This window comes from Chinchilla lanigera, unplaced genomic scaffold (genome assembly GCF_000276665.1).
Source record: "Chinchilla lanigera isolate Chin_1 unplaced genomic scaffold, ChiLan1.0 scaffold00012, whole genome shotgun sequence".
In the NCBI taxonomy this organism is placed as follows: domain Eukaryota; kingdom Metazoa; phylum Chordata; class Mammalia; order Rodentia; family Chinchillidae; genus Chinchilla; species Chinchilla lanigera.
Window position 1 is genome coordinate 24,357,768 of NW_004955413.1, and position 12,503 is coordinate 24,370,270.

The 12,503-nt window shown below is 56.2% G+C and overlaps 1 long non-coding RNA gene across 3 annotated transcripts in view; it reads left to right on the forward strand.

Annotated features, from left to right (window-relative positions):
- LOC102014036 overlaps positions 1-12,503 on the forward strand; it is a 45,778-nt gene extending 33,275 nt beyond the window's left edge. The window contains exons 2-4 of one of the 3 annotated variants that reach the window (XR_260104.1): positions 6,282-6,538; positions 7,660-7,770; positions 11,118-12,503. This is a non-coding gene — a long non-coding RNA (uncharacterized LOC102014036). Of the gene's footprint in view, positions 1-6,281; positions 6,545-7,659; positions 8,520-11,117 lie in introns of those variants that run through there. The other 2 variants (XR_001232987.1, XR_001232986.1) reach the window with 2 other exon arrangements.

A 12,503-nucleotide genomic window follows, 5' to 3' on the forward strand; every position in this document is an offset into this window, starting at 1 on the left:
AAAAAAAAAAAAAGAAAGAAACTCATGTAATAAATGTCATTTATTATGCAACGTCATTTCATACTTTCGGTGGCTGGGAATGTAGTTCAGCCATAGAGTGCTTTCCTAGCTTTGCTTGAGGCCCTGAGTTCAACCCTCTCTATCCATTCCTCTGCAACCCTCCTTCTGCAGTCCCTTCGGCCCTTCCATATCTGCAGGGAATTTGCTCCAGGACCCTTGTGAGTGCCATTTTTACCTCTGGGACCTTTGTGTTCAGGTCCCATAAATAAAATAACAGTGTCTGCATGTAATCTACACACCCTCCCAGGTCTTTTATTTTCTATCTTCACTTGGTTAAATTTGTGGATGAGGAACACAGCTACTAAAGGCCAATTGTATTGGCCTTTCTTTTTTTCTTTTTGGAGGCCTTTCTGTGTGTATGTGTGTGTGTGTGTGTGTGTGTGTGTGAGAGAGAGAGAGAGAGAGAGAGAGAGAGAGAGCAAGAGAGAGAGAGAAGTCATGCTATGTGGTTCAGGCTGGCCTCCAATTGAAGACAGTCCTCTTGACTCAAAGACTTTCTATCTTGGGTCACAATTGGTTGTCTATGTCATTTTCCCTAGAGACCCACTGTCCTGGTGCTCAAGGGTGGCAGACATCATATCTGCACTTGGGTGGCCTGGCACCTTTCAATCCCTGCTACCATTTAGGAGTTGGCCTCGGACTCACTTCTATGTGTTATTAAACCGTCAAATTTACTCCTTTCCAGTCACTATGCTTCAAATTTTTTGAATATCAATTGTCCCGCTACCAGGTTCCCATCTGAAGCCATGATCATGAGGGCTGAATATCACTGCCGCCTTCTTTTACAGAAAAGCAGGCAGGGAAGGCAATGCAGTGCACTCACTCTGGTCTTTCTTTCCTCTTTTGTTTAGTCTGAACATCTGGTTAGAAGAGTGTTATCTGGAAAGTGTCATTTTTCTCTCTTCTTTAGTCATGGTTTGTCAGATGTGTTACAAAATCCAAGGACAAACTTGTGTCAGTTCCTTGTTAGTCTTTCCATCATCTACCATCCAATCACTCATCCATCCACCCATCCATCCACCCACCCACCCATCCACCCATCCATCCATCCACCCATCTATCCACCCATCCATCCATCCACCCATCCATCCACCCATCCACCACCCATCCACCCCTCCATCCATCCATCCATCCATCCACCCACCCCCCATCCACCCATCCACCCATCCATCCATCCATCCATCCACCCATCCACCCATCCATCCATCCATCCACCCCTCCATCCATCCATCCATCCATCCACCCACCCATCCATCCATCCATTCCACTGGTCCCTGTCGAGTTCTCCTTACCTGCAGGTCTCTGGGCTCCCATCCTGGTGGGAGTCAGAGGTCCCAAGATCATGGAAAAGCTCCGAGGCCATGCACCTCTCAGAAGAGGTGACACCTTCGGGAGGGGTCTTGGGAACAAAAGTGCCAAGGCACAGAAGGAGGTGTGTCTGTCTGTGTGGGGCGGGTGACTTGTGTGTAATGCAGGGTGGGGCCAAGGCCACCCCATGCCGGCCCGTGCTCCTCTGCTGAGTGGTGACCATCCTTGTGGAGGCTGTTCTTCCACCCGGAAGTCCCTCTTGTCTCTGTTCTAGGAACTCCTCTCCTCTTCTGAGGTCTCTCATAGCTCTTGATGCTCCTTTCTCATGGCTCAGCCCCTCAGCTGTCATGGCTGGACATCTCCCCGGTGCACCCAGAGACACATGGAGGCCCAGCGTCTCTCTCCCATCTTTGTGAGCTCCTGGGGTGTCTCCCTAGCTCCTGCCATGACCGCTGGAGTTCACAGGCAAAGATACCGAGCACCTCCCCTCTATCCTCATAACAGCAGCAGCCAATGTTTATTGAGCACCTACTGCATGCCAGTCAGTGGTGCACATCTGGAAACTCATTTCATCACAGGTGCTCTTACCTGACACTGTATTACAGATAGGACAATGGTACTATTGTGAGGTTAGGATTGGCCAAAGATCACCCAGCTCTTAGGGAGGAGGCATCAATCTGGGCTCTCAACCACTGTATCTGTACTATCTAGGACTCCGGTGACAAAGCCAGAGCCAGGGTTCTCTCCTGAGGCAGGACACTGCCGCTGAGTAGGGTTCTGAGATTTTAAGACCCTGGAGGGATGAGGAGCCCCTTCTAACAGCCCTGGGGTCTCCCTGTGGCCAGAAAATCTGGACAGTGCCCTGACACCTGCCCGTGCTCCGGGTGCAGCCCAGGGTGATAGAGACGGGTTCCTGTGCAGGCATGCGTGTTTGTGTGAGCGTGTGTGTGCTGTGTACATGCGTGCACATGCATGTGTCCACGGGGGTGCTGGGATGGAGGAAGGCACAGATCAGAGGGCAGTGACCACACAGCCACTGCACGCTCTCCGTGAGCTGGGAAGAAGGGGCCCAGCCCACCCTATCCACCGTTCCCTGAAGGTTGGAGTCGACAGACGGTGGCATGTGGCTGTTTGCCCCGAGGCTTGTGGGGTGCCCGCCTACTGTGATGGGCAGGCGGCTCCTGGGCCTGCCTGAACAGGGACTCTGCCAGCTCCCAAAGGGCCTGCAAGCCCCGGCCACCGCACCGTAGCCTCTGCAGGGGCACTATGCGCGCTGCGTTCCTGCAGGGAGCAAGGAAGGCGAGACGGGTGGGCAAGGCGAGAGCTGGGAGCACCCTGGAAAATGAGCTCAGGGTCTGGGGGTGAGGGTGAAGGCAGCCTGGGAAGGGGAGCCACCTATCTGAGGGCTGGGGCCCCAGGAGCAGACTTGAAGTTAGGGACAGATGGGGGGCAGGGAGTGGCACAGAATCCTAGAAGGCAGTGAGGTGAAGGGTCTTTGGAAGCTACCTAGTGAAAATCTAGTTTATGCAGAGGGGGAAACTGAGGCCCAGAGAGAGGGGATGAGTTGCCCAGCAGTGATAGAGTCAATTCAGGTCCAGCAATCAGTTTCTCAGCCTGTCTGGCGCCAGGCTGAAGACTGCTTCAATAAGGCTCTCCCTCAATTGGCTCCAGGCTAATGGGGTGATGGACAGACAGACGGACAGGCACTACCCAGCGCTATGAGTACAGCAATTAGAGTGTGAGCAAGGTAGAATGTGAAACCTGTTGGAGGAGGTAGCATCAGGGATGGGTTGGGCTTTGAAGGGTGAAGAGGAGTTCAGGAGACTGAGCAGAGAGTGAAAGGATCAGTTTCCAGGTAACCTGGCTGGTTTGAGTCTGTTGCTGGCTTTGGCTTTCCTGAAGTTAACAGCTGGTGTATCCTCCATGAACACCTTGGGGCAGGGCACTGCAGTCAGAGCTTCCCAGGGCCCCAGGGCCCCATCACGGCACGCATCCATCCAGTCCACTCCCCTCCCATTCAAACACTGAACACTAACTGGGCACCCGCCATGAACAAACCTGGCAGGGCAGGAGGTTTCTGGAAGGGGACGTGCAGAGGGGCCTTTGGGAAGGGACCAGTAGGTGCAGAGAGGGCAGCTGTGCTGTCACACAGCACTGTCTCTTCTGTGGGGCGCAGCGGGGCACTTCACCACGCAGCGGGGACACTGGGAGAATGGACAGACTTGGAAGCTGGTGTGAGGTGACCCCAGCTCCTGCTGCACGGGGGTCATAAGCACTCCATCTCCAGCTGCCTGCAAATTGTGGCCCAGGACGGAAATGAGCTCAGGGCTTGGTCCCATCCCATGGGAGGACTCGGACCCACCTCAGCCCCCTGACCCTGGCTCATCTGTATGACAAAGGGCGGGCAGGGTATGCAAAGTGAGGGGCTTGGGGACAGGTAGGGGCAGAAAGAGGCAAGAGAGAAGGGCACTAGGGCCTCAACCTGCCCAGGGGGTGGTGGGTCTCCCGGCCTGGGCACCAACTGGAGTCACTTCCCCCTCATGTCACTAGGAAAACTCCTACTTGTCTGTAGGGGCCTTGGTTTCAGCACAACTATTCCGAGGAGCAGGGCACCCTCAGCCCTTCAAGGCCGGGGCCAGTCTGCCGGACCGATCTCAAGCTCATCTGTGAGGGGACAGTCATGCATGTGTCTTGCAGGATGGTTGCAGGGATTAAATGAGGGGCACTTGGCGGGTAGCAACAGAGCGACAGCGGTGATGTTGTTCCTTGGCCAGCTTCCCTTCCCCCACACCCTGCCCCGAGGTCGGCCTGGCCTCTGAGCCCCCACCATGTCTGCGGGGTCCCCTTAGATCGAGTTGTGATTAAGCTGTCTGCCTCCCCCCCAGGACAGCGACCCCTGCAGCCCGGGGCAGGACTCATCTCGGCCCATCCCTGTGAACCTGGCAGGGCCCAGCCTTGGGCCTGGCACCGACCCCGACCCCGGCCCAGCTCCTCACTCCCCAGCAGTCCCGGCCTCCACTCCCTCACGTCTGAGTCGGGTGACCTCGGAGGGTGCTTCCCACCCGAAAACCTCCATGTCCCAAACTGGCGTCACCATCCTGCCCCCAGACCAGCCCTCGCCTCCCCGCTTGCCTCGTGAACGGCGCCACTGTTCTCCAGTGACCCGGGAGTGAAACTTCAGAGTCATTTCTGACTCATCTGCCCCGTCATCCCCTCACGGCTGGTCATCGGCCCCGACAGTTTTTCCCTCAAACTGGTTCACATCCACCCCCCACTCCCCAGAACTCTAGTCCCCTCGGTCTTGGCCTCCGCTTTGGCCTGAAGCCTGAGTGTTAATGTGTGGCCAGTGTGCCCCGCTCTGTCTGCGACCAGCTTGCAGCAGAGTTCCAGACCCGCCACACGGCATGGAGACTGAGGAGCCAGACTTGGTCTGGTGTGACCCGGGTCGGGGGCACTGGATTGGAGTCTGCTCTGACCTCCCCCGGTGGCTGTCCGCAGTTTCCTGAGCCGGCTGACCCTGCACGGCCACCCTCCATCTCACATACGCGTGCATGAGCACACACACACGCACACCCACGCGCACACACTCAGCTCCACTGAGTGCTGAGGGTAGGGCAGGGGACCAGGGTGACCAACACCGTGGGACAGTGCCAGCACGGCGCACGCTGTAGACACACGCAAGGGCGGCAGGCGCCACTCCTGCAGGGATCAGCGGCTCCACCGCCACGTTTCAGGCTGGGGGTGGCCATCCGTGGACTCTGAGAAGGGCTGGGCCAGGAGAGGCAGCAAGCCGAAGCTGGCAAGGGCTCGGGGGTGGGCCCTGGGGCTCAGAGGGGCGCAGCCTAGGGGGCCCTGTACTGTTATCCTTAATTCATGTCTCCCAAGTGGAGCTGACTTCCCCAACCTGAGAGGTAACGCTGCGGTGCCCCCTCGCTGCAGTTTGCACAGGCCGCCCTCCTTTGTCCTCGTCCCTTTAGCCCCATGAGCGGGCTGGGCAATGATAATTGCTCCCACCGTGCCCAGGACAGAGCTGAGACCCACAGAGCACGAGAGCTGTCCCCACTAACCAGCTAGTCTTTGGGGTGGCCAGGCCTGGAACTTCCCTGGCCCTGCAGGCGTAGTCCGGAAGTTTTGGGGGGAAGAGTGAAGGAGGGGATCCACCTGGCATCCCAGGTCCCCCTGGGGCAGGGGTGCCCAGACGGGTGACAGGCGCGGAGTGGCGGCGCCATGGGGCCTCGCCAAGGCAAACCCTGCCAGGCTGGCGTGTCCTCATGCAGTGAGTGGGTGGGGGGTTCTGGCCCCGGGAGCAGGAGGGACTGGGTGGCGGATTTGTGTTTCCACTTGATTTCTTCAGTTGTTTTCCAAACGTGGTGGCAGGATCCTGAGGGGCGGGTGGAGGCGGGGAAGCCACCGGAAGGCGCCACGGCCCCGCCGCCTGCCCACCATGTGACTTGGCCGACTGACGACATGGCCGCGTGGAATGGCCTAGAGGCTTCCGTCCCGGGCTGCCGGGCGAGTGGGTGACGTGGGTGAGGACACTGGGCCTGCACGGGCGACGGCCCGCGTGACCCACCGCCTCCAAGTTCACTGCGCCGTCGGGGGCCCGACCCCTTCGATCCTGTGAGTTAAGAGTGGCTGTGGCCCTGGCCGACCCCCACTCCCAGTGCCGGCTGGGGCAGGTGCGGGGAGCCGGACAGTCACAGGCGTCCCAAAGCCCGGGGCTTTCCCTGTCCCTGCCTGTCCTCTGGGCTTTCTCTCCTCCCCAGCTGCCCCTTCCTGCCTCCCACCTGGTGCCGCCTTTCTAGGCCACCGTTCTAGGCCTTGCTCCCTGGGTTCCCCGGTGTCCTTCCCGCCTGCCTGGGCTGTCTCAGACTCTCATCACGGCCTCAGCTGTGGCCTCCTTCCTTCCGCAGTGTCCTCAGACCTGTTCTCCCAGGACCTGCCCGGCCGCTTCCTGTCTGAGTGCCAGCTGGGGACTCAACTTCCTTCTCTGAGAAATGGGGAGGTAACGACGGAACCAGAGACCTTCTGGCGATGGATCCATGAGCTGGAAGTACCTGGCACGGGACACAGCGGGGAGCCCAGCTTCTCCCCAGTGAGAATTCCAGCACTGCCACTCTGGACTTGTCTCCAAGCTTCAGTTTCCCACTCTGCACCCTGTAAAACGGGGGTAAGACATACTCTCCACTTGGGAAGGAAGGAAAGAACTGACCCCAGGGAGGAGATTCTCAACCCAGTCTGCCTAGAGGGTTCGGTCCCCTCGGAACCCCGGTCAGCCACAGAAGCAGCTGGCAGAGACACCAGAGAGAGAGCAGAGGCCAGAAGTAGAGGCCAGTAGGGAGTTGTCTATTATTAACATCATCATCATCATCATCATCATAATCACTGTTATTTTTTTTACTTTATTTTAAAAAATAATAGAAGGAAAACATTAACAGACAGAGATCCATTTACAAAATAGCATAAGAATAATACAAAACAAAACAGAGTTACAGACAAAGTTGTAGGAAATTAACCATGGTTGTTGTATTACTTATTGATATCTTCAAAGTGGTTTCTCAGGAAAACAAATAGACATGCAAGACTGATCAAATGAGTAAGCATTAGCTGTTCCTTTCTGCAGAGCAATAGAAGACAGTAGTACAACTATGTTAGCTATCCTGCATATATGTACTTACATAATTTCCCCTTCTTTTGCTTTTCTTTTCCCACACCCCAGTTGCCCTTTACTTTTGAGCATTTTCCTTTCATTTCAATCATTGTTATTTTGAAGTACTAGGGATTGAGCTAGGTGTGGTAGCACACGCCTGTAATGCCAGCACTCAGGAGGCTGAGGTAGGAGGATCGTCGTGAGTTCGAGGCCAGCCTGGGCTACAGCGTCTTGCTAAGTTGCTAAGTCACCCAGGCTTGGCTTGAACTTTCCACCCTCCCGCCTCAGCCTCCTAGAGTTCTGGAATTACAGGCTTTGCCACTGCGGCTGCTAGCTATTTATTTATTTACTTATATTAGTACATGTTTGTAGTACATAATGGTTACAGTCACTGGGAAGTTGGTACACACTGGCTATTTATCTTTAATAGGAACTGCTTTGTATTAACATTGAGTATTACAGGGAATTTCAAGTTTTTTTTATTTTCATGATGATGGTGATGATGACGATGCTGATGATTTGTGCTGGGGATGGAACATGCCAGGCAGGCACTTTCCCCCCAGCTGAGTGCCCTCTCTGAAGCTGATTCTTTTATTGGACAGTGCTAGGAGGTAGGTGCCAATACCTTCTCCATTTCACAGATAAGAAAATAAAACCTTAAAGCGGTCAGAGTTTGCTTCAGGTCATCTTTGAGCAGCGAAGAACTAAAATGAGAGCTCAGGCAGAGCTTCCAGGTGGCCTGTGCGTGGGAGGTGAGGCCCGGAGCGCCCTCTGCCCGCTCTCTGGGTGCATCCCCTGCTGTGTCCCCTGCAGACCCCCACCCACAGGCTGCCCTGGCCTCAGCCTGTGCAACGCCCCCTCCCTAGGCAGCTCCCTGCCTCTGCCACAGCTCCCTCCTTCCTCCTTCCGTGTCTTCCGTTCTCCTCTATGTGCTGCTCAGGCCTGAGGTTACGGATCTTTTGTCACTGGTGCCGTGCGCCACACCCATCAGGGGACAGGGAGCCAGGGTGGCTGTCTGTCTTCTGCTCACCTGGGGCGGGGCCTTAAGCATCCTCACGAGGGAGCCCCCCACCCTGCCGTCTTGGGCCTGCAGCTTCCCTCTCCTGCTGTCACCACTTCCTGCAGCAACTGCCCCACACCTCTTAGAGCTGTGGACACAGGGAGGAGCCCACAGATGCGTGGGCCCTGGTATTAAAGTCCTGGCCGGTCACCAAGAGCTGCGTGGCCTCATCTCTCTGAGCCCCTTTCTACCCCCTGAAAAGTGAGCTGTCTTTTTTTTAATGCACCCACACATCTGCCAGGTGGATGTGATTTACAAATGCAGAAGCTGAGGATTTGTGAGGCCAGGGACCACTGAGGTTGGACGTGGGGTGTCCCCCCTTGCTGGGCCATTTGCTGATATCACAGCAAGAAGGGCGGGGGGTAGGGGATGTGCTCAGAGCTCTAAAGCTTGAAATCTCCCTCAAGAGCTGGGCACGGTGGTGGAATCCTGTAACCCCAGATGCTCAGGAGGCTGAGGCAGGAGGGTCGCAACTTCAAGGCAGCCTGGGTAATTTACTGAGACCCTCTCTAACAATACAATTTAAAAAGGGTGCTTGCCTAGGATGTGGAAGGTCCTGGGTTCCATCCCCTGTACCGCTAACAATAAGCAACAAAACAAAATGACAGACACCCTGCCCAAAGAGGAGGCTTTCCTGCTTATAAACAATGAGGACCTCCTAGCTGAGGTTTACCAGCCAGGTGCCCTCCCGGGGCTGAGCTCGGCCCCCCAGTCAGGGAGCAGCACTGCTGTCCTCTGGCTTTTGTCCTACGAACAAGGCCCTTTACCCCTCCGGCCTTCACTACCAGACCCTCCCACCCCACGGATCTGGTGCCCCATGGCCCTCATCACCCCTGGCTCACTGAGCTCTAGCTGAACAGGCCTCCTGGCAGATCCACCCACAGGGCCTTTGCATGTCCTGCTGTCTGCAGCATCCTTGCTCCAGATACTCTTCTTCTCTTTGCTTGTATCTTTTCTGATGTTGCACCTTTGCAGGGGTTGTTTCTCTCTCTCTTTTTCTCTAGGAATTGAACCTAGCACTGAGCTACACCCCCAGCTCTTTTATTTTTATCATCATCATCATTATTATTAATCATTAATTATTATTACTAATGACATAGGGTCTCACTACATAGCCCAGCCTGACCTCAAACTTGCAAGCTTCCTGCCTCAGCCTCCCAGAGTGCTAGGATTACAGGTGTGTTCTACTGTTAACTAACGGAACATGCTTCCTGGCTCTGTCTCCCTCCATCTTGCCTTGCCTTCCATCGTGGAATTTAGGACTATCTGACATTAGCTTATAGGCTTGTTTCTCACCCATTTCCCCGGTGGTGAAATATCTGTTCCATGAGGACAGAGGTGGTCTACTTTGTTGACTGCTATAGTCCCAGGGCTGGAATAGTGCTTGGCACACGGCCAGAGATCCATTCGTGTAGAAGGAAGGAAGGAAAGAAAGAAAGAGGGAGGGAGGAGAGGAGAGGAAAAGAGAAGGGAGGGGCGGGGAGGGGAGGAGAGGAGACGAGTAGAGAGAAAGGGTGGGGAGGAAAAGGAAAGGAAAGGGGAAGGAGAAGAGGAGGGGGAAGGCAAGAAGTATGCAAGCAAGGGCCTGGCCCTGTTATTGGATGTGGCCTCCAGGAGCCTGGGCGCCGGGGCTGGTGGGCAGAAGTTGGGGAACGGGGGGGAAGCAGGGCCGGGATGGAGAGCTTTGACTATATTTTGGGAAAGGCTTTCTCAAAGACAAAACTGTGCAAAGATGGGAGGGACGTTCCCGGGAAAGGATGTGCGCCCTGTCACCACGGGAAGGCCAGCAGCCCTGGAACGAGGAACAGGCCTGGACTAGGAAGCCACGTAAGGATCCTCTTGAGGCTGAGGTGGGCCAGGCCCCGGTGCCTTCTTGAAAGGGGGTCACATCTGACGAGGCCCAGGCAGGTAGAAGCTTGTGGCTCCGGTCTCTGTCCAAAAGCCGCTGGGATTCGGCCAAGGGGCCATGTTGAGAGTCTGGTCCCGTCTACCGTGGACCAGGCCTGGGAGACAGGAAGTCGCGTTGCTTCGGGACCCAAAGACCCCCAAGCATGCCCTGGTCCCCACACCTCCCACTGTGGCCTCGGGCCCCCGCGCCCGCGCCCATGGGGTTAAATCTCTCCCTGTCTCTCTCTGCTCCAAGTTGTTTTCCAAGCAAGACAGAGAATGATTCTCTTGTTACCAACATGGCTTCTGGGCATTGGGTAATGCGCGCCCTCTTCTCCCTGCCCCGCACCACAAAGGGACCTTTTGTTCCTCTCCCGGCCCCTCTCTCTGGCTCTTCCCCGGCCCCCCACCCACCCCAGCTCCCTCCGCCCCATGCTTCCCGCCCCACTCTGCACCCCTGGGCTTTGAGGAGTGACCGTGGCCTGGCCGTGGCGCCCTCTCTTTCCTCAGGCGACCTGGGAGAAGAGACTTTGGAGGCCGCGGCGGCCATCTTGAGAGCCACCCTTGCAGACCACTCCCTGGCCTGTTTGAAGGCCACACTGGGAGTGGCGAGGCATTAAGGAGATGCCTCTGGCCTACTTCCTGTCCTCCAGGGGGAGATGGGACCTTCCTCTTTCCAGGCCCCCAGACCAGGCTATTCCCTGATAAGAGAGTCACCATCTCAGCAGGTGGCAATGCGGCTCCGAGGGTGTCTGTCCCCAGTCTGGTGAGCTGGGCCTGAGCTTTTCCCCAGGCTCCAACCTTTCCAGAGACAGCCCCTGAATAGACCCTACTCTGTGAGAACAGCCACAGTGGCCCAGGCCTCCAGGGGAAGCCAAAGTCAAACTGATTGGAATTCTGCAAAATGAAACAGAATGTGCCCAAGACGGGAATGTCAGGAAGCTGGCCAGACAACGGAGTGTCTGCTCTCTGAGACGACAGTGTGTGTCACCGGCCCCTCCCGTGGCCCCTCACAACCGCCTTGCAAAGCCGGCAGGGGTGGGAGGCCAGATGATGTCATTTTTCGGATCAGGAAACTGAGGCACAGAGAGACTCTGCAGCCAGGATCGGGAGCCCACCAAGCTGACCCCAGCCCTGCTCATCTCTTTGCAGGGCTACCTTGAGAGCTGGGGACTCGTGGGTAGACCCCAGCCGGGAAGCCAGAGCCTGAGGAAGTTGTGTGCAGCACCCCAAACATCCAGCCACTCCCGTGTCTTTCTCCAGCCCTGTGGGCACAGCAATGTGGCTTCTCGTTAAGCACGGCCCAGAGCAGAGTGTGTGTCTCTCGCTCGTGACCACTGTCCTCGGCCAGGAGAACCTACGAGCTTCGGGGTTGGTGGATGAGGGCAGAGGGACTGGGATGCACTAGTCAGAGCTGGAGAAGCCCAGGCTGCAGGAGAGAGAAATCTCATGTGCTGCAAGACAGGCGCAGGAAGCTCTAAGGGTTCTCCCCTGGCCGGAAGTTGGGAAGGAAGACTTCCTGGAGGGGGCAGAGGTAGAAGTAACTGCCACTGGGGAGGCCATATAGGAGAGGAGGGTGGTGTATGTCAAGGTGGACGCTCCAGGGAGGCCTGGGCCGGTGCAGAAAGGGGGAGGGACAGTGTAGGGGAGGGCAGGGCAGGGCTCCGAGAGCAGAGGGGGTCCTGAGGGCCGGGTGCCACGGAAGGTATGGACTGAAGGGCAGAGGGATGGCACTGATTCAAAAGGGTCAGATTTGTGTTCTAGAAAGACCTCTGCCCTATGGGCAGTGCCAGCCTGGTTTATTGTCGTGTCTCCAGGACCTGGCCCAGCGCCTGGTACTCATTCAGTGAATATTTTCAGTTAGTTCACAGGTGCCAAGAGCATGCCCAGAGCCAGTGGTTAGCGCCAGCTGTGGGCCTCAGTTTCCTCACCTGTAAAATGTGGGTGACAGCACCTGCCTCATAGGAGGGCCCCGGTGGCGGGGTGTATGTATGTGGTGTATGTGTATGTGGTCAGCACCCCAATGCTGATGCTTTACGAATGTGTGTAGGCTGTGCCTCGGGGGCACAAGCCAGGGAGCTGGGTCAGGAATGTCCAATTGTCCAGGATAATGACAATGATCTGCAAGAGCTTCAGGTCTGTGTGTATTTTTCTTTTTTTGACAAAGTCTCACTGTGTAGCTTAGGCTGGTCTTGAACTCACTATGTACCCCAAGCTGGCACTGAGCTTCCAGCAGCAGTGTGGGATAGGCAAACCTATAGGGACAAAAGGTAGGCGAGTGCTTGCCAAGCTGGGGCTCAGGGCTGCTGGCCGAGGGTGTAGGGTTTCTTGAGTGGGTGTGGCACACATGCTCTGAACAGGTGTGGAAGGGTCACACATCTCCGTGAGGTGTGCACACTGCTGAACTGTGTGCTTTCAGTGTGTGGATCATATGATATGTGAACTGCTTCTCAATAAAGATGTTCTTTACCAAGCTGGGCACAAGGGCAGTCACCTGAAATTCCAGCTACTCAGGAAGCTGAAGCAGGAGGATCGCAG